Raw genomic sequence first — 18,780 nt, forward strand, 5'->3', positions numbered from 1 at the left:
ACCTACAAATCCAACAGGGGATTAAAGAGAAGAAGAGCAGCAATTCCAGAAACAGAAAATCGACTGCTTTCTGAAAGGTAGGATCTGTGGGGAAGTGAATCCAAAGAGATGGGAAGATAGACTGCAGGAGGAGGGGTCAGTTCCTGGCAAGCAGTGGAGCAACAGAGCACAAAATCTGAACTTTTAAAATTCTGCTCCACTGAGGGACATCACTCCAGAGGCTAAGTGGGGGTGGAGCCCTCTCAGGGCTGACATGGTCTCAGGTTCTGCAGGGTCACCAAGGATCAGGGGTGTCTGAGTATAGCAGAGCTCACAGGTATTAGAGCCGGGAAGCTGACTACAGAGATGGAGCCAAGGAATAAGGTCTCAGCTCGGGGTTACCTTAAACTGTGATCCATGGCATAGTCAGGCCACAGCTCTTTGAGCAGGGACCCCACAAGAGGCAGATCCAGGGAGACCTCCCTGGAGGAGTAGGGGTGATCTGCTGGATTTGAAGACTCCAGGCAAGGCTGTGTGCCAGAGACAGAGATGCTCGGTCATAGGCTGGGTGAGCTTGGTGCAGAGTTGGAGGCCAGGGAGACAGGAGTGATTGAGTGTTTTTCTCCAAGGGTGCACTGAGGAGTGGGGCCCCAAGCTCTCTGCTCCTCTGGGCTAGAGATTGGGAGTCTGCCATTTTCATTCCTGTCCTCCAGAATTCTACGGAAAGTGATCAGGGAACAAAAGCTCCTGAGTGAACGCAAGCAGATTACTTAGCCCAGCCCTGGCAAAGGCTGTGCATTTCCGGCCTGGGCAAAGAAACCTGAGAATCACTACAACAGGCCCCTTCCTCAGAAGATCAGCAAGAAATCCAAACAAGACCAAACTCACTTATAAAGAACAGCTGAATTTTGAGGAGAAAGAAAAGAATGGAATTGAAGTGTTTCCCTCATGATTCTTTAGTCTTGCAAAGTTTTTTTTTTCCCTTATTCTAATTTTTTAAAACTTTTACTCTATCCTCTTTTAAGGATTTTTAACCTTTATCTTAACAATACCTGTCATTTAAAAAAAAAAAAAAAAGAAAAAAACCTTTCCGTACCTTCATTATTATAGTCATATATTATCCTTCAATGTATCTAACTTTATTTCTTGTATACACATACAGTTTTTCTTCTCAAAATTTTGAGATACAACTTCTGTTAATAGGTCAAAATATACCCTAAATTTACCACAGGGCTTTGTTCTAGTCTCCAGCCTGAGCAAATTCTCTCCACTTTCCATTTCATTCTTTTCCCAACCAAGTTATCAACTACCTTTTTAGAATATATTTTTTTAAATTTTTATCTTTGTAGTCATATTCCATCCCTTCATCATGTGTACCATATATATATATATATATATATATATATATATATATATATATATGATGCACATTTTTCTTTCTTTAAAATTTTGGGAGGTAGTTTTTCCTAAGAGGCCAAAGTACTCCAAAAATTAAGTGGGTGGCTCTGTTCCATTCACCAGCCCAACATCTATATTTTCTTTTATCTTTCTTTTTTTAAAAAAATTTTTTGAAACTTCTTTTTACCCCCTTTCTTGCCCCTAAAATTTGGGGTCTCTTCTGATTTGGTTAACACACATTTTCATGGGTTCTTTGCTGCCCTTTTAGTATTTTATTCTCTCCTTCATATATTCTTATTTGGATAAAATGACAAGGCAGAAAAATTCACCACAAAAAAAAGAAAAAAAAAAAAAAGAACAAGAGTCAGTACTGAAGGCTAGGGACCTAATCAATACAAACATTGGTAATATGTCAGATCTAGAGTTCAGAATGGCGATTCTCAAGGTGCTAGATGAGCTCAAAAATGTCATGGAAAATATTAGAGAAACCTTGTCTGGAGAAATAAAAGCCCTTTCTGGAGAAATAAAAGAACTAATATCTAACCAAGCAGAAATAAAAAAAGCTATTAATGAGATGCAATTTAAAAATGGAGGGTGTTACTGCTAGGGTAAATGAGGCAGAAGAGAGAATTCGTGTTATAGAAGACCAAATGACAGAGAATAAAGAAGCTGAGCAAAAGAGAGAAACAACGACTGGACCATGAGGGGAGAATTCGAGAGAGAAATGATACCATAAGACAAACAATATTGGAATAATTGGGATCCAGAAGAAGAAAGAGAGAGGGGAGTAGAAGGTATACTGGAGCAAATTATTGTAGAGAATTTCCCTAATATAGCAAAGGGAACAAGCATCAAAATCCAGGAAGCACAGATAACCCCTCTCAAAATCAATGAGAATAGGTCCACACCCTGTCGTTTAGTAGTAAATCTTACAAGTCTAAGTGACAAAGAGAAAATCCTGAAAGCAGCCAGGGACAAGAAGTCTGTAACATACAATGGTAAAAATATTAGATTGGCAGCAGATTATCCACAGAGACCTGGCAGGCCAGAAAGAACTGGCATCATATATTCAGAGCACTAAATGAGAAACATATGTAGCCAAAATTACTATATCCGGCTAGGTTATCATTGAAAATAGAAGGAGGGATAAAAAGCTTCCAGGACAAACAAAAACTAAAAGAATTTGTAAACACCAAACCAGCTCTACAGGAAATATTGAAAGGGTTCCTCTAAGCAAAGAGAGAGCCTAAAAGTAGTCGACCAGAAAGGAACAGAAACAATATTCAGTAACAGTCACCTTACAGGCAATACACTGGCACTAATTTCATAACTCTCAATAGTTACCCTGAATGTTAATGGGCTAAATGCCCCAATCAAAAGACACAGTGTATGAGAATGGATAAAAAAATAAAAAAGAAACCCCATCAATATGCTATCTACCAGAAACATATTTTAGACCCAAAGACACCTCCAGATTTAAAGTAAGAGGGTGGAAAACAATTTACCATGCTAATGGACATCAGAAGAAAGCTGGAGTGGCAATCCTTATATCAGATCAATTAGATTTTAAGCCAAAGACTATAATAAGAGATGAGGAAGTGCACTATATCATATTCAAAGGGTCTGTCCAACAAGAAGATCTAACAATTTTAAATATCTGTGTCCCTAACATGGGAGAAGACAACTATATAAGCCAATTAATAACAAAATCAAGAAACACATCGACAATAATATGATAATAGTAGGTGACTTTAACACTTCCCTCACTGAAACGGACAGGTCATCCAAGCAAAAGGTCAACAAAAAATAAAGGCCTTATATGACACACTGGACCAGATGGACATCACAGAGCTATTCAGAACAACATTCCATCCCAAAACAACAGAATACACATTCTTCTCCAGTGCACATAGAACATTCTCCGGAATAAATCACATCCTGGGTCACAAATCAGGTCTCAACTAATACCAAAAGATTGGAATCATTCCCTGCATATTTTCAGACAAAAATGCTCTGAAGCTAGAACTCAATCACAAGAGAAAAGTTGGAAATAATTCAAATACATGGAACCTGAAGAGCATCCTACTAAAGAATAAATGGGCAAACCAGGAAATTAAGGAAGAATTGAAAAAAAAATCATATAAATAAATGATAATTAAAACGCAGCTGTTCAAAAATCTGTGGGACACAGCAAAGGCAGTCCTGAGAGAAAATATATAACATATAAAGTATATAATGATTACAAGCCTTTCTCAAGAAACAAGAAATGTCTCAAACACACAACCTAACCCTACACCTAAAGGAACTGGAGAAAGAACAAAGAAACAGTAAAGAAAGCCTAAACCCAGCAGGAGAAAAGAAATAATAAAGATCAGAGCAGAAATCAATAAAATAGAAATCAAAAAAAAAAAAAAACAGTAGAACAAATCAACAAAACTAGGAGCTGGTTCTTTGAAAGAATTAATAAGATTGATAAGCCCCTGGCCAGACTAATCAAAAAGAAAAGAGAAATGACCCAAATAAATAAAATCATGAATGAGAGAGGGGAGATCACAAACTGTGGAGAGCCATGCAGCAGGAGCAAGGAGTCACGTACTAAGCAAGGCATGAGGGGCCAGGGCTGTAGATAGTTTGCCTAAGGAATGCGAGCAGATGCAGGGAGTCACGTACTAAGCGAGGTCTGAGGAGTGGGAGGAGTGAGAGATTAACCCAAGGACTGTGAGTGCATTCGCGGGTGACGTTTGATAGATACCAGGAGTCAAGGGAAAGGCGCATGATCTGTAGAACAAAGAAAACCTATGGAGTCACGTACGTGCTCACGAGCACGATGCATGCACATAGATAGTCCTTCTGATTGGTAGTTTTGTTAGTCGTGGTATACTCTGATTGGATATAGTTCGCACTTGGTGGATATATACTTGGGGGTCTTAGACTGGGGGGGGTCCCCGGCTGAAGATTGTGAATAAAGAAGTTTGCCACTCACCTCGCCTACGGGTCGTTCTTGCGGGTCGAGAGCGACAACTGGTGCCGAAAACCCGGGGACCGAGACGCCGGACGTGGAGCGAGGATTGGGGTAAGAGCAACGATAAGGAAAGTGTGCACCCATTTCTGTCTTTGGACAGGGAAGGTTCTCCAAGGACGATCATAGATAAGGCTTTTTAGGCTCCTTGGGGACTATAGTAACAAAAGATTTCCAGGATGGGAAACGAACTTGCTAGATATAGGATGGAAGGTCCTCTAAAGGACATTCTCAAAGCAAATGGCACTCCTTTAAAATCTAAGACGGCTCATGCCTTTTTAAAAGAAGTAGCAGAGATTGCCCCCTGGTTTATAGAAGAAGGGCTCCTAAATGTGCCACAATGGGAACACCTGGGCGAGGACTTAAAACTCTGCCCCTCTACATCCCCGGGGACTCTCGCCGTGTGGTCCCTGGTGAAAGTATGTTTGCAATCCCCCCGAGAGCCCCTGCAGCGAGCAGTACTACAGGGAGGGGAAGTTTTTTTGCAAGTGAAAGAAGAATCCCGTAAGGGCTCCTCCCGAGACTCTGACTCCGAAAGCGAAAGCTCAGAAGGGATGTCAGAAAGCGAGTTGCAGGAGCTAGGAAAGATAGAGGCAAACAACAAGAAGGAGGAATCTCCCGGTCTCCAGACAGACTTGGAAGCCATGAGGCAACGATTTGAGGATAAAGAGGCGGAATTGCAAAAGGTATTAGGAGAGTTAAGAGTACAGGGAGAAGTAATGGCGCAGCTGAGAGCAGGGGCGAAAGCCGCAGTTGTGGCGCAATCGAAATTAAAAACAAAAGTTACGCCGCTTCCGCATTCTAGCTCCACAGCGCCACCCCATGAGTGGCCCCCGCCTTATAAGCCCAGCTGCACCAAGACGTGCTATTGTTCGGGCTGCACCGCGGAAAATTGGAGAGAGGTCCTTGGCCCGGGAAAAGGCTTTTTTCCAGTGTTAGAAGATCAGAATCAGCAGAGGTATCACCAGCCACTAGATTTTAAGCTGGTAAAGCAGTTGAAGGAGGCAGTTACCGGCTATGGGCCCCAGGCAGCCTTTACAGTCTCCCTTGTGGAGTTGCTGGGAGCACTCTACCTCGCTCCCGGGGATTGGGCCAACTTGACCAGGGTGATATTAAGTGGAGGACAATATCTAGAATGGAAAATCCAAAATCAGGACAATTGTCTGGACACAGCACGGAGAAATGCAGCCGCGGGTAACCCGCAATGGAATTTGGAAATGCTGACAGGCACGGGGCCATATCTCGGGGCCCAAGTGCAGAGTACATACCCCCCTGCGGTGTATTAACAGATAGCCACGGCGGCCCTCAGGGCTTAAAAGACTCTGAGAGGGGCAGGAGACTTGCAAGGCCAATTATCCAAACCCAACCCGGTGCTTGGGTGGCACCGAGGTTCCCTTTGTGTTTTCCCACAGGATGCGCCTGCTCCACTCTGGGTGCCGGAACGCCTCACCAGGCTGGTGGCCGTGGAACCTGTGGAGGGTGCTGGTGATGGTGATGATAGCGACGATGACTGTCCTGCAGCCCGTTCCCATGAAGGCGGAGCCAGTTCAACTGTGGTCGAGACAAGAGACTGCCCAGCTTCAAGCCTTTCTTCAAATGGCTCAGCATAGAGTGCAATCTTCTCACCCTAACTCATGTTTGTTACTAACGCTTATTTTAATGCAAGCTTGCTAAAAGCTTTATGAGCCCTCTTCCTGTCTCATTTCCCCTCTCTGACGCATGCATGGTATGTTATAGGATCTATTATAGGTGTGCTAGTAGTGGTTGTTATTTTTATGTGCCTTTTACCGTGTGCGGCTAAAATTATACTTGTAGAAGTTTACAAGTTGAGAGCCATCGTGCGTAAACAACAGCAGGTCCATCGTGGGAAGCTCAAAGAGCGACCTTAATCGCCACATAGGTGCCCTCTGACCCTGGTATTATAAGAAAGTGTTTGACATTATTCCTCCTCAGGCTGGAAAAACAAACAAGCCTAATGAGAGTGACTCTGATGTTCTTAAAGCTGTTGCTGCTAAAACACATGGCAGACATGGCCATGGTGGCTCCAGAGACTAGCCATTCCCCCTCAAAATTATAGCTGGCAATGCTGGATCGGTAGCCAAAGACGGGTAAGACTGATCCCTCACCATAGCAACCTAAGACAGGGGCTCCTCGGCTAGGGGGAGTACCCGATGACGGGTAAGCATGTGTGCAGAGGATTGGCGACCTAAGACAGGCACGATCCTGCCATATAAAAATACAAAAAGGGGGAGCTGTGGAGAGCCATGCAGCAGGAGCAAGGAGTCACGTACTAAGCAAGGCATGAGGGGCCAGGGCTGTAGATAGTTTGCCTAAGGAATGCGAGCAGATGCAGGGAGTCACGTACTAAGCGAGGTCTGAGGAGTGGGAGGAGTGAGAGATTAACCCAAGGACTGTGAGTGCATTCGCGGGTGACGTTTGATAGATACCAGGAGTCAAGGGAAAGGCGCATGATCTGTAGAACAAAGAAAACCTATGGAGTCACATACGTGCTCACGAGAACGATGCATGCACATAGATAGTCCTTCTGATTGGTAGTTTTGTTAGTCGTGGTATACTCTGATTGGATATAGTTCGCACTTGGTGGATATATACTTGGGGGTCTTAGACTGGGGGGGGTCCCCGGCTGAAGATTGTGAATAAAGAAGTTTGCCACTCACCTCGCCTACGGGTCGTTCTTGCGGGTCGAGAGCGACAACAAACAACACCAAATAAATGCAAACAATTATAAGAACATATTATAAGCAACTATATGCCAGCAAATTTGACAATCTGGAAGAAAAGGATGCATTTCTAGAGGCATATAAACTACCACAAGTGAACCAGGAAGAAATAGAAAACCTGAACAGACCCATAACCACTAAGGAGATTGAAGCAGTCATCACAAATCTCCCAACAAACAAGAGCCCAGGGCCAGATGGCTTCCCAGGAAAATTCTACCAAACATTTAAAGAAGAATTAATTCCTATACTCCTGAAACTGTTAAAAAAAAAAAAAAAACTAGAAATGGAAGGAAAACTTCCAAACTCATTTTATGAGGTCAGCATTATCTTGATCCCAAAACCAAGAAAAAAGAGAATTACAAACCAATATCCTTGATTAACACAGATGCGAAAATTCTCAGCAAAATACTAGCCAATAGGATCCAACAGTACATTAAAAGGATCTTTCACCATGACCAAGTGGGATATATTCCTGGGCTTCCAGGTTGGTTCAACATACACAAATCAATTAATGTGATACAATACATTAATAAAAGAAAGAACAAGAACCATATGATACTCTCGATAAATGCTGAAAAAGCATTTGACAAAATACAGCATCCTTTCTCAAACAAAACTCTTCAAAGTGAAAGGATAGAGGGTACATACCTCAATATCATCAAAGCCATCTATGAAAAACCCACAGCGAATATCATTCTCAATGGGGAAAAACTTAGAGCTTTTCCCCTAAGGTCAGGAACATGGCACCGAAGTCCAATATCACCACTGCTATTCAACATAGTACTAGAAGTTCTAGCCTTAGCAATCAGATGACAAAAAGAAATTAAAGACATCAAAATCAGCAAAGAAGTCAAACTATCACTTTTTGCAGGTGATATGATACTTTGAGTGGAAAACCCAAAAGACTCCACTTCAAATCTGCTAGAACTTGTACAGGAATTCAGTAAAGTGTCAGGATATAAAAATCAATGCACAAAAGTCAGTTCCATTTCTATACACCAACAAGACAGAAGAAAGAGAAATTAAAAAGTCAATTCCATTTACAATTGCACCCAAAACCAAAAGATACCTAGGAATAAACCTAACCAAAGAGGCAAAGAATCTGTACTCAGAAAACTATAAAGTACTCATGAAAGAAATGGAGGAAGACACGAAGAAATGGAAAAATGTTCCATGCTCCTGGATTGGAAGAACAAAGATTGTGAAAATGGCTATGTTACCTAAAATAATATACACCTCTAATGCAATCCCTATCAAAATACCATCCTTTTTTTTTTTTCAAAGAAATGGAACAAATAATCCTAAAATTTATATGGAACCAGAAATGAACTCAAATAGCCAGAGGAATGTTGAAAAAGAAAGCCAAAGTTGTGGCATCACAGTTCCAGACTTCAAGATCTATTACAAAGCTGTCCTCATCAAGACAGTATGGTACTGGCACAAAAACAGGCTCATAGATCAATGGAACAGAATAGAAAGCCCAGAAATAGACCCTCAACTCTATGGTCAACTAATCTTCAACTAATCTTCAACAATTCAAAGGAAAGAATGTCCAATGGACAGTCTCTTCAACAAATGGTGTTGGGAAAATTGGGCAGCCACATGCATAAAAATGAAACTGGACCATTTCCTTACACCACACATGAAAATAGACTCAAAATAGATGAAAGACCTCAATGTGAGAAAATAATCCATCAAAATACTTGAGGAGAACAGAGGCAGCAACCTCTTCAACCTCAGCTGCAGTAAGTTCTTCTTAGGAACATTACCAAAGCCAATGGAATCAAGGGCAAAATGAACTATTGGGACTTCATCAAGATCAAGAGCTTTTGCACAGCAAAAGGAAACAGTTAACAAAACCAAAAGACAACTGACAGAATGGGAGAAGGTATTTGTAAATGATATAGCAGATAAAGGGCTAGTATCCAAAATCTATAAAGAACTTATCAAGCTCAACACCCAAAGAACAAATAATCCAATCAAGAAATGGGCAGAGGACATGAACAGACATTTCTGCAAGGAAGACATCCAGATGGCCAACAGACACATGAAAGAGTGTTCCACATCACTTGGCATCAGGGAAATACAAATCAAAACCACAATGAGATACCACCTCACACCAGTCAGAATGACTAAAATTAACAAGTCAGGGAATGACAGATGCTGGTGAGGATGCAGATAAAGGGGAACCCTCCTACACTGTTGGTGGGAATGCAAGCTGGTGCAACCACTCTGGACAAGAGCAGGTAGGTTCCTCAAAAAGATGAAAGTCAAGCTACCCTATGACCCAGCAATGGCAATATTGGGTATTTACCCCAAAGATACGAATGTAGTAATCTGAAGGGGGCATGCATACCTGAATGTTTATAGCAGCAATATCCACAATAGCCAAACTATCTAAAGAACTTAGATGTCCATCAACAGATGAATGGATAAAGAAGATGTAACACACACACACAATGGAATACTATACAGCCTTCAAAAGAAATGAAATCTTACCATTCGTGACGACATGGATGGAACTAGAGGGTATTATCCTTATATTTTCCTTCTAATATCCAAATAAGTCAATCAGAGACAGACAATTATCTTATGATCTTCCTGATATGAAGAAGTTGAGAGGCAACCTGGGGAGCTTGGGGGATAGGAAAGGAATAAGTGAAACAAGATGGGATTGTGAGGGAGACAAACCATAAGAGAATCTTAATCTCACATTGCTGGGCTTAGGGGGGTAGGGACAGGGTGGTTGGGTTATGGACATTGGGGAGGGTATGTGCTATGGTGGGTACAGTGAAATGTGTAAACTTGGAGATTCACAGACCTGTACCCTTGGGGCTAATAATATATTGTATGTTAATAAAAATTTAAATAATTTAAACAAAAGGAATTTAAGAAGCAGAAATTTTTATGAGTTTTGTTAATGAGTTATGTTCCTAATTCCGATACAGTGTCAGGTACCTGACAAGTGCTCTATAAATAATGGTTAATTTCAGTAATTAAAATTATTTTTTCAATTGAATGATTGATGAATTTAAGATGTATCCCTTTTGGGAAGAATAATATTAACATATCAATATATTGTTTAGTATTACACCATAGGGAATAATATCGTTTTAGGTTAGTTGTACATGAAAGGATATCTTATTGGGTACCAAATAACTTATGAAGTTATTGGGAATACCGAGATAATTGGCTTTAGGTTAATCTTTCAGGAAAAGACTCTGAAATTTGTGTTTCAGAACCAGGCCACCAAGAAATCTGCTTCCTCAATGAAAACCATCATGCTTGGGGTGCCTGGGTTGCTCAGTCAGTAAAGCCTCCTACTCGATCTCAGCTCAGGTTAAGATCTCAGAGTCCTGAGATTGAACCTCATATGCAGCTCTGCTCTGCATGGAGCCTGCTTAAGATTCTCTCTTCCTTTCCCTCTGCCACCACTGCCCTCCCCCAGTCACATGAACTCTTTCTCTCTCTAAAAGAAAGAAGGAATGAAAGGAAGGAAGGAATGAAGGAAGAAAGAAAGAAGTAAGAGAGAAAGAAGAAAGAAAGTAAAAAGAAAGAAAGAAAGAAAGAAAGAAAGCCAACATTCCCACAAAATCACCACAATCAGTTAATGATTATAAGGATGCCACCACAAAAACCATACACACAATGACATTTGCCATCAGAAATGGGCAGAAGTGTGCCCTCTTTCTCACTTCTGCCAAGCAAATCTGTTAAAAGGAAAGCAAAAATAACTCATTTGAAAAGTTCAATATCTTGAAGTTTAAGAAATGTCATTTTCTACATCTGAAAGTTGATCACTTGGGTTTGGGAATAAAATATCAAAATTTCCATATGTTTATTTTTTATTATTTTGTGATATCTCTGCATAATTTATAAATTTCAATATTTTTTTAAAAAATTCTTATTCTTTTGAAAGAAAGAAAAGGAGAGAGAGGAAGAGAGAGAGAACAAGATGAAGGGGCAGAAGGAGAGAGAGTGTTAGACAGACTCTGTACTGAGTATTGAGCCTACTGTGGAGCTCAGTCTCACAACCCTGAAGTCACCACCTGAGTTGAAACCAAAAGTCAGATATTCATTAGACTGTGCCACCCAGATGCCCCTGAATTTCACCTTATAGTAGCAAGTTACTTTGCTTACATATAATAGATCAAAAATAAATAAAATTATCGGGGGTGTATGCTAAAAATGTTTTAGCACTAGACATGCAAGATCAAGAGTTTATATACAATCTGCGTAGAGAAGAGAGAAAAATACCAAACTCATGAGAAAGAACTGTGTTCTTATAGGACAGTTTAGATAAATTAAACATTTAAAATATCATACATATTTATTTCTTGTAGAATATAGTTCATGAATGTAGAGTAGTCATCTAATTCTGACAAGGGGACATAATATGTACCCATTTTATGATACTAATGAATACTTGAATTTGAAGATCTGTCATGCAGGAGGAGGAGTAGAATTGTTTTGTTTTGCTCCAATATATAATACAAGGAAGAGTACTTGGTGATTAGAGGATGAACATATGAAGTGGAATTTTCTAACTATTAGTGCTGTTCAAAAGTGAAATAGATTGCCAGCCACAATAAGCAGCAGTTCAGTGGAAAATAGGTGACCACCTGTTTATCAGAGATATTGCAAAAAAGATTCTGTTTAGGTGAGTAAACTAGATGAACAACTTTAAATTCTACAGACTCCATTATTTTTCTGATCTTTTGATTATAAAATTATTTTTGGAAAATGCCCAAGCATGGAAGGGACAGTTTTTTAAAAATCTGAATGTCAATCCAGCAATTTTAGATAAAATTAGTTTAGATTCAAATCTAGGATACAATGGATGTGAAGAATAAAATGAAATAAAGCTGAAAATACATGCCAGCTCTAGATGTTAAGATGTTCATAGGGGGTACCTGGGTGGCTCAGTCATTAAGAGCCTGCCTTCACTCAGGTCATGATCCCAGCCTCCTGGGATCAGAGCTCCACATTGGGCTCCCTTCTCAGCAGGAAGCCATCTTCTCCCTCTCCCACTGCCCTGTCTGTATTCCCTCTCTCACTGTGTCTTTCTCTGTCAAACTAATAAATAAAATCTTTAAAAAAAGATGTTCATAGGAATATATGGCTGCATTCTATTCTGGGGACTTCTACACTGCAATCTTTAAAAATTCAAGAATGTATCACTATTCTACTTAAACCTCAAAATATCACATTCAAGATATATCTCTTTGCAACAAATAAACTGTGGAGTTCATTTCACTTAAGAAAATATCAGACACATGAAGGATGTGACTCATGTCTCCCTTCAAAATTACATGTGGAAAGTTTATAGAAAGAAAGATTATATCTGTCTCAAGCTCTGAGACATTTTAAATTAGTAATTGCCATACTTTATACCTATGCAAATGACAAGACCTTGACATGGTGCATAATCCATTTGTCTTTTCTCAAAGAGACAGATAATAACTCAAAGTAACTTATCAAACATCCTGTCATGACATAGACAGAGCAAAAACACCTGTCTTCCTTATCTATCATTAGGTGAGTTTGAGTTCATAGTACACCTATCAACCCTTGACAGATCTTGCTTTATTTCTAATAGGCACATAAGAGAGCTTTTTACCTTTCATATGATGCACACTTTAATTGAGGAAATACAATAATTGTTTTTAGGGAATATTATGCAATCTGAAGAAATTATACAATCCGAAGAAATTTTTAACCTTTTTATGTACTGAATAATGAAACTCAGTTATATGTTAATACTAATGTTCACAAGCTTAGTAGGGTAAAAATAATAGAAATTATGAGTTCTGTTACTTGTTCCATGGTGGTCCCATAATAAGATTGATGATTTGATAGATTGCTTCCATTTCTACCTCTGTCATGTTAGGGCTGGAGGGAGAGATAGTGTGCTCTCTCATTCTCTTGCTTTCACTCTAATTGTATATATATTCTTGCTACAAAATCTAACAAGCTTATTTTTTGAGGAATCCTTTAACTTTTGGAAGTGTACCTTTAATTAATGTTTGAAAATCTCTCCCTTTTAATAAATACCTATTGTAACAGAAATTGGTAATTTTACTGAAACCATGTGGGAAATAAAACATGAGAATATATTTCCTACTTCTCTTTGCAGGATTGACATAAAGGGTCAGCAGAGTGTTGCCTAGAAAGGGATTTCTCCTTATGGTACCAGAGTGCCACAAGAAGAATGTTTGCTGGAGGTTGTGAAGGTAAACATATTGGGATATATAATCAGAATTATAATAAAGTGTAACTGAAAACCTATCCAGTTATAAATAAATGGAATGATAGCATTGCCCAAAATCAAGTGTGAGAATATGTTAAAGCAGCAATTCAGAGCTAAGGTTGTGAGCAAAATATGTGTGTTAAATCTCTCTAACATTGCTCTGTGCTTAGTACTCATTGGAATGAGTGGCTATGAGAACAGGGTGGACATATACAATGTTTAATTCTGAACAATTCAAAGTACAGTATTGGGGATCCTAACTTCACATATATAAAATCTACTGAACAGATTGGCCATTAAGAAAGAATACTCTTGGGGTGCCTGGGTGGATCAGTGGGTTAAAGCCTCTGCCTTCCACTCAGTCATGATCCCAGGGTCGTAGGATTGAGCCCCACCTCAGGCTCTCTGCTCAGCAGGGAGCCTGCTTCCCACCCACCCCCCAGCAACCACCACACCTCTCTCTCTGCCTGCCTCTCTGTCTACTTGTGATCTATGTCAAATAAATAAATAAAGTCTTAAAAAAAAGAAAGGAAGAATACTCTTATTTTAACCAGACATTTTATACATAGTGACTTGAGATGTCTACATCACCTTTCCTTTGCTGAGGTTCTATTCTGTTCAACACACTGGTTTTTATCACTTAATATATTCCTGCACTTTAAATTAGTTATTTATTATTATTATTTTCTTTTTAACATAAAGATCTTAATACTGTTGGTTAGTAGTTGTTATAGTCATTCATCTAATCTAATTTCCTGGTGTACTGACCTCTAGTAGGGCTCCCCGTAATATAATAATATATATATACATATATAATATATTATATAGTATATTATATACATATATATAATATAAGTATATTTATAAAATGCATACTTCCTCTGATTCAACGGGATACAAGAAGGTAAAATACATTGAGTCTCTGCCATGTGCCAAAATTACCTTATGTATAGGTACTATCACTATATGTAATTAGTACATGCATCTCATTTAATTCTAAGTATACTTCTCTAAGTCTGTCATCATTGTCCTTTATTTTTTTTATTCAGGTATAATTAACATGGAGCTTTATATTAGTATCAGGTGTACATTGTAATGATTCAACATTATAATGATTATACATTACTCAGTGCTCATCAAAATGAGTGTACGTTTCATTTTATTTAAGTTTTATTTTAAGTTTTTATTTTAAGTTTTATTTTAAGTTTTAAGTTTTCATTTTAATTCCAGTTAACATAACATGTTATATTAGTTTGAGGTGCACAATATAGTCATTCAACAATTCCATACATCACACACACACATAACACAACCCATCCCTGAACCCACCCCCCTTCTGATAACCATCAGTTTGTTCTCAACAGTTAAGAGTCTGTTTTGTAGTTTCTCTATCTCTCTTTTTTCCTTTACTTGTGCTTTGTTTCTTAAATCCCACACATGAGTGAAATCATATGGTATTTATCTTTCTGTGACAATACTCTAAATCCTCTTCACCTAATTCCCCTATCAACACACCCATCTCTCCTCTGGCAAGTACTAGTTAATTCTCTGGATTTAAGAATCTGTTTGAGTGTGTGTGTGTGTGTGTGTGTGTGTGTGTGTGTGTTTCTTTGTTTTGTTTCTTAAATTCTACATGTGAGTGAAATTAAATGACATTTGTCTTTCTCAGTCTGACTTATATCACTTAGCAATATATCCTTCAGATACATTCATGTTGTTACAAATGGCAAGATGTCATTTTATTTTATGGCTGAATATTATTCCATTGTGTGTGTGTATGTGTATACATATACATATGCAGATGTGAAAAAATATGTATATATTCACATCACATCTTCTTTATCCTTTCATGTTGATGAATACTTGCTCTGTTTCTATAGTTTGGCTATTGTAAATAATGCTGCAATAAACATAGGGGTACATAATTTTTTGCATTAATGTTTTCATATTCCTTAGGTGAATACCAATTAGTGAAACTTCCGGATTATATGGCCATTCTATTTTAATATTTTGAGAAACCTCCATATTGTTGTTTTCCATAGTGACTGCACCAGTTTGCATTCCCACCAAGAGTGCTGAAAAGTGTTTCTTTTCCTATACGTCCTTTCCAATAATTGTAGTTTTATTTTTTTTTAATTATTATTTTAGCCATACTGGTAGGTGTGGGTGATATCTCATTGTGGTTTTGATTTGCATTTTGCTGATGATGAATGATGTTGAGCATCCTTTCATGTGTCTGTTGGCCATCTGTATGCCCTCTCTGGAGAAAGTTCCAGCCATGACTTCTGGCTAGTTTTAATTGGATTATTTGAGTTTATTGTATTAAGTTGTATTAATTATTTATATATTTCGAATATTAACCCCTTATGGGATATATCATATGCAAATATCTGCTCCCATTCTGTAGGTTGTCTTTTAGTTTTGTTGATGGTTTCTTTTGCTGTACAGGAGGTCTTTTACATTGGAGTAGTCCCAATAGTTTAATATTGTTTTTGGTTCTTTTGCCAAAGGACACCTATCTAGAAAAGTGTTTATATGGCCAGTGTCAAAGAGATTACTGTCTTTGTTTTCTTCTAGGAATTTTATTGTTTCTTGTCTCACACTGAGGTCTTTAATCCATTTTTAGTTTATTTTTGGGTATGGTATAAGGAAATGGTCCAGTTTCATTCTTTCCCCAAAACTATGGGTTGAAGACAAGGTCTTTTTTCCCCATTGCATATCCTTACCTACTTTGTTGTAGATCAATTAACCATAAAAGTATGGGTTTATTTCTGGACTCTCTAAACTTTTCTATTGATCTATGTATCTATTTTTGTGCTAGCACCATACTGTGTTTTGATTACCACAGTTTTGAGTATATCTTGAAATTTAGGATTGTGATACCTCCGATTTTGTTCTTCTTTTTCAAGATTGTTATGGCTATTCAGGTTCCTTAATGGTTCCATACAGAGTTTGGGATTATTTGTTCATTTTTGTGAAAAATGCTTTTGGTATTTTGGCAGAGTTGCAATGAATCTATGGATTGCTTTGGTTAGTATGGAATTTTAACAATCATGAGTCTCTCAATCCATGAGCATGGGATATCTTTCCATTTGTGTCATCTTTGATTTCTTTCATCAATGTTTTGTGGTTTTTGGTGTACATGTCTTTCATCTCCTTACATTTATTCTTACAATTATTATTATAATTTTGGATGCTTTGTAAGTGGGATTTTCTTTTTCTCAATTTCCCTTTTTGCTACTTTGTGTAGCAAAGTATATTTGTGTATATTATTTGTGTATAGAAATGCAGCAGATTCTGTATGTTAATATTGTACCCTCCAACTTTACCAAATTCATTTACTAGTTCTAGCAATTTTGGGGTGAAGTCCTTAGGATTTTCTGTATATAGGATCATGTCATCTGTAAACAGTGAAAATTTTACTTCTTTCTTACTAGTCTATGCCTTTGTGTGTGTGTGTGTAGTTTCTGTGGCTAGGAATTGCAGTACTTTGTTGAATAAAAGTGGTGAGAGTGGACCTTCCTGTCTTGTTCCTGATCTTAGAAGAAAAGCTCTGTTTTCTCCCCATTGGGTATGTTAGCTGTGTAGTTTTTAATTATATTGTGGTGTGTTCCCCCTAAATCTATTTTGTTGAGAGTTTTTACCATGGAAAGATGTACTTTGTCAAGTGCTTTTTCTGCATCTTTTGAAATGATCATATAGTTTTTATCATTTCTCATTAATGTGATGTGTCACATTGATTGATTTGCAAGTATTGAACAATCCTTTAATCCCTAGAATAAATCTTATTTGATCATGGTGAAAATATTTTTAATTAAGTTTTTAAATTTAAGTGTAAATTAAGTTTAAACTTAATTGCATTAAGTTAAATTAGTTTATTTTTTAAAATTCCCCTATAGTTAATATACAATGTTACTTTAGTTTCAGGTGTACAATATGGTGATTCAACAATTGTATACATTACTCAGTGCTTATCACAAGTGTATTCCTTAATCCTCATTGCCTCTTTCACAGATCCCACCACCTACCTCCTCTTTATTAACTACCAGCTTATTCTCTACAGTTAAAAGTCTATTTCTTGGTTTGTCTCTTTCTCTTTTTTTCCCCTTGATTCTTTGTTTGTTTGTTTGTTTCTTAAGTTCCACATATAAGTGAAATCATATGGTATGTGTCTTTCTCTGACTCACTTATTTCAATTAGCATTATACTTTTTAGGTCCATTGATATTTTTGCAAATGGCAAGATTTTTTTTTATGGTTGAATTATATTCCTTTGTATATATATACACACCATCTTCCTTATCCATTCATGTATTGATGATGGACACTTGTGCTGCTTCCATAATTGGCTATTGTAAATAATACGTCAATAAACAGAGGGGTGCATGTATTCCCTTGAATTAGTGTTTTTATATATTTGGGGTAAATACCTGGTGGTGCAATTACTGGATTGGAAGAAACATTTTTAACTTTTTGAGGCATCTCCATATTATTTTCCTCAATGCACCCATTTGCACTACCACCAAGAAACAGTGCAAAAGGGCTCCCCTTACTCCACATCCTCCCCAACTCTTGTTTCTCATGTTTCTGACTTTAGTCATTCTGACAAGTGTGAGGTGATATATCATTATGATTTTGATTTGCATTTTGCTACTGATGAGTGATGTTGAGCATCTTTTCATGTGTCTGCTCACCATCTGAATGTCCTTTTTGGAGCAATGTCTGCTCATAACTTCTGCCCATTTTTAATTGGATTATTTGTTTTTTTCTTAAATACTGAGTTTTATAATTTTAATATATTTTAGATACTAATATTTTATCATAGATGTCATTTGCAAAAATCTTCTGTGATTCAGTTGGTAGTCCTTTATTTTTGTTGAAAATTTCCTTTATTGTACTGTAGATTTTCATTTTTATGTAGTCCCAATAGTTTACTTTTGCTTTTGTTTCACTTGCTACATTTGGTTCAGAGAACTTACTGATGTGCTCTCTTATAGGATTTTTTTTTTTTTTCATTTCAGGTCTCACATTTAGGTCTTTAATCCATTTTAAATTTATCTTTATTTATGGTGTAACCCAGTGGTCCACTTTCATTCTTTTGCATAAAGCCATCCAGATGAAGAGGCTGTCTTTTCCCCACCATATTCTTTCCTCCTTTATCGAAGATTAATTGACTATAAACATGGGTTCATTTCTCAGCTGTCTATTCCATTCCATTGATGTATATGTCTATTTTTGTGCAGTACTATATTGGTTTGACTACTACAGCTCTGTAGCATAACTTGAAATCGATAGCTCCAGCTTTCTTTTCCTTTTTCAAGATTGTTTTGGCTGTTTGAGATATTCTGTTTTTCAAGATAAATTTAAGGATTGTTCGTTCTGCTTCTTTGAAAA

General features: G+C 37.8%; 1 long non-coding RNA gene across 1 annotated transcript in view; it reads left to right on the top strand.

The window, feature by feature from the left end:
• Nucleotides 1-13,107: 13,107 nt before the first annotated feature.
• The window catches only part of LOC116571078, a 29,407-nt gene continuing 23,734 nt past the window's right edge, over nucleotides 13,108-18,780 (top strand). The window contains exon 1 of the long non-coding RNA XR_004277700.1: nucleotides 13,108-13,370. This is a non-coding gene — a long non-coding RNA (uncharacterized LOC116571078). The remainder of the gene's footprint in view (nucleotides 13,371-18,780) is intronic.

The sequence above is a fragment of the Mustela erminea genome, chromosome 12, assembly GCF_009829155.1.
Source record: "Mustela erminea isolate mMusErm1 chromosome 12, mMusErm1.Pri, whole genome shotgun sequence".
Taxonomy (NCBI): Eukaryota; Metazoa; Chordata; class Mammalia; order Carnivora; family Mustelidae; genus Mustela; species Mustela erminea.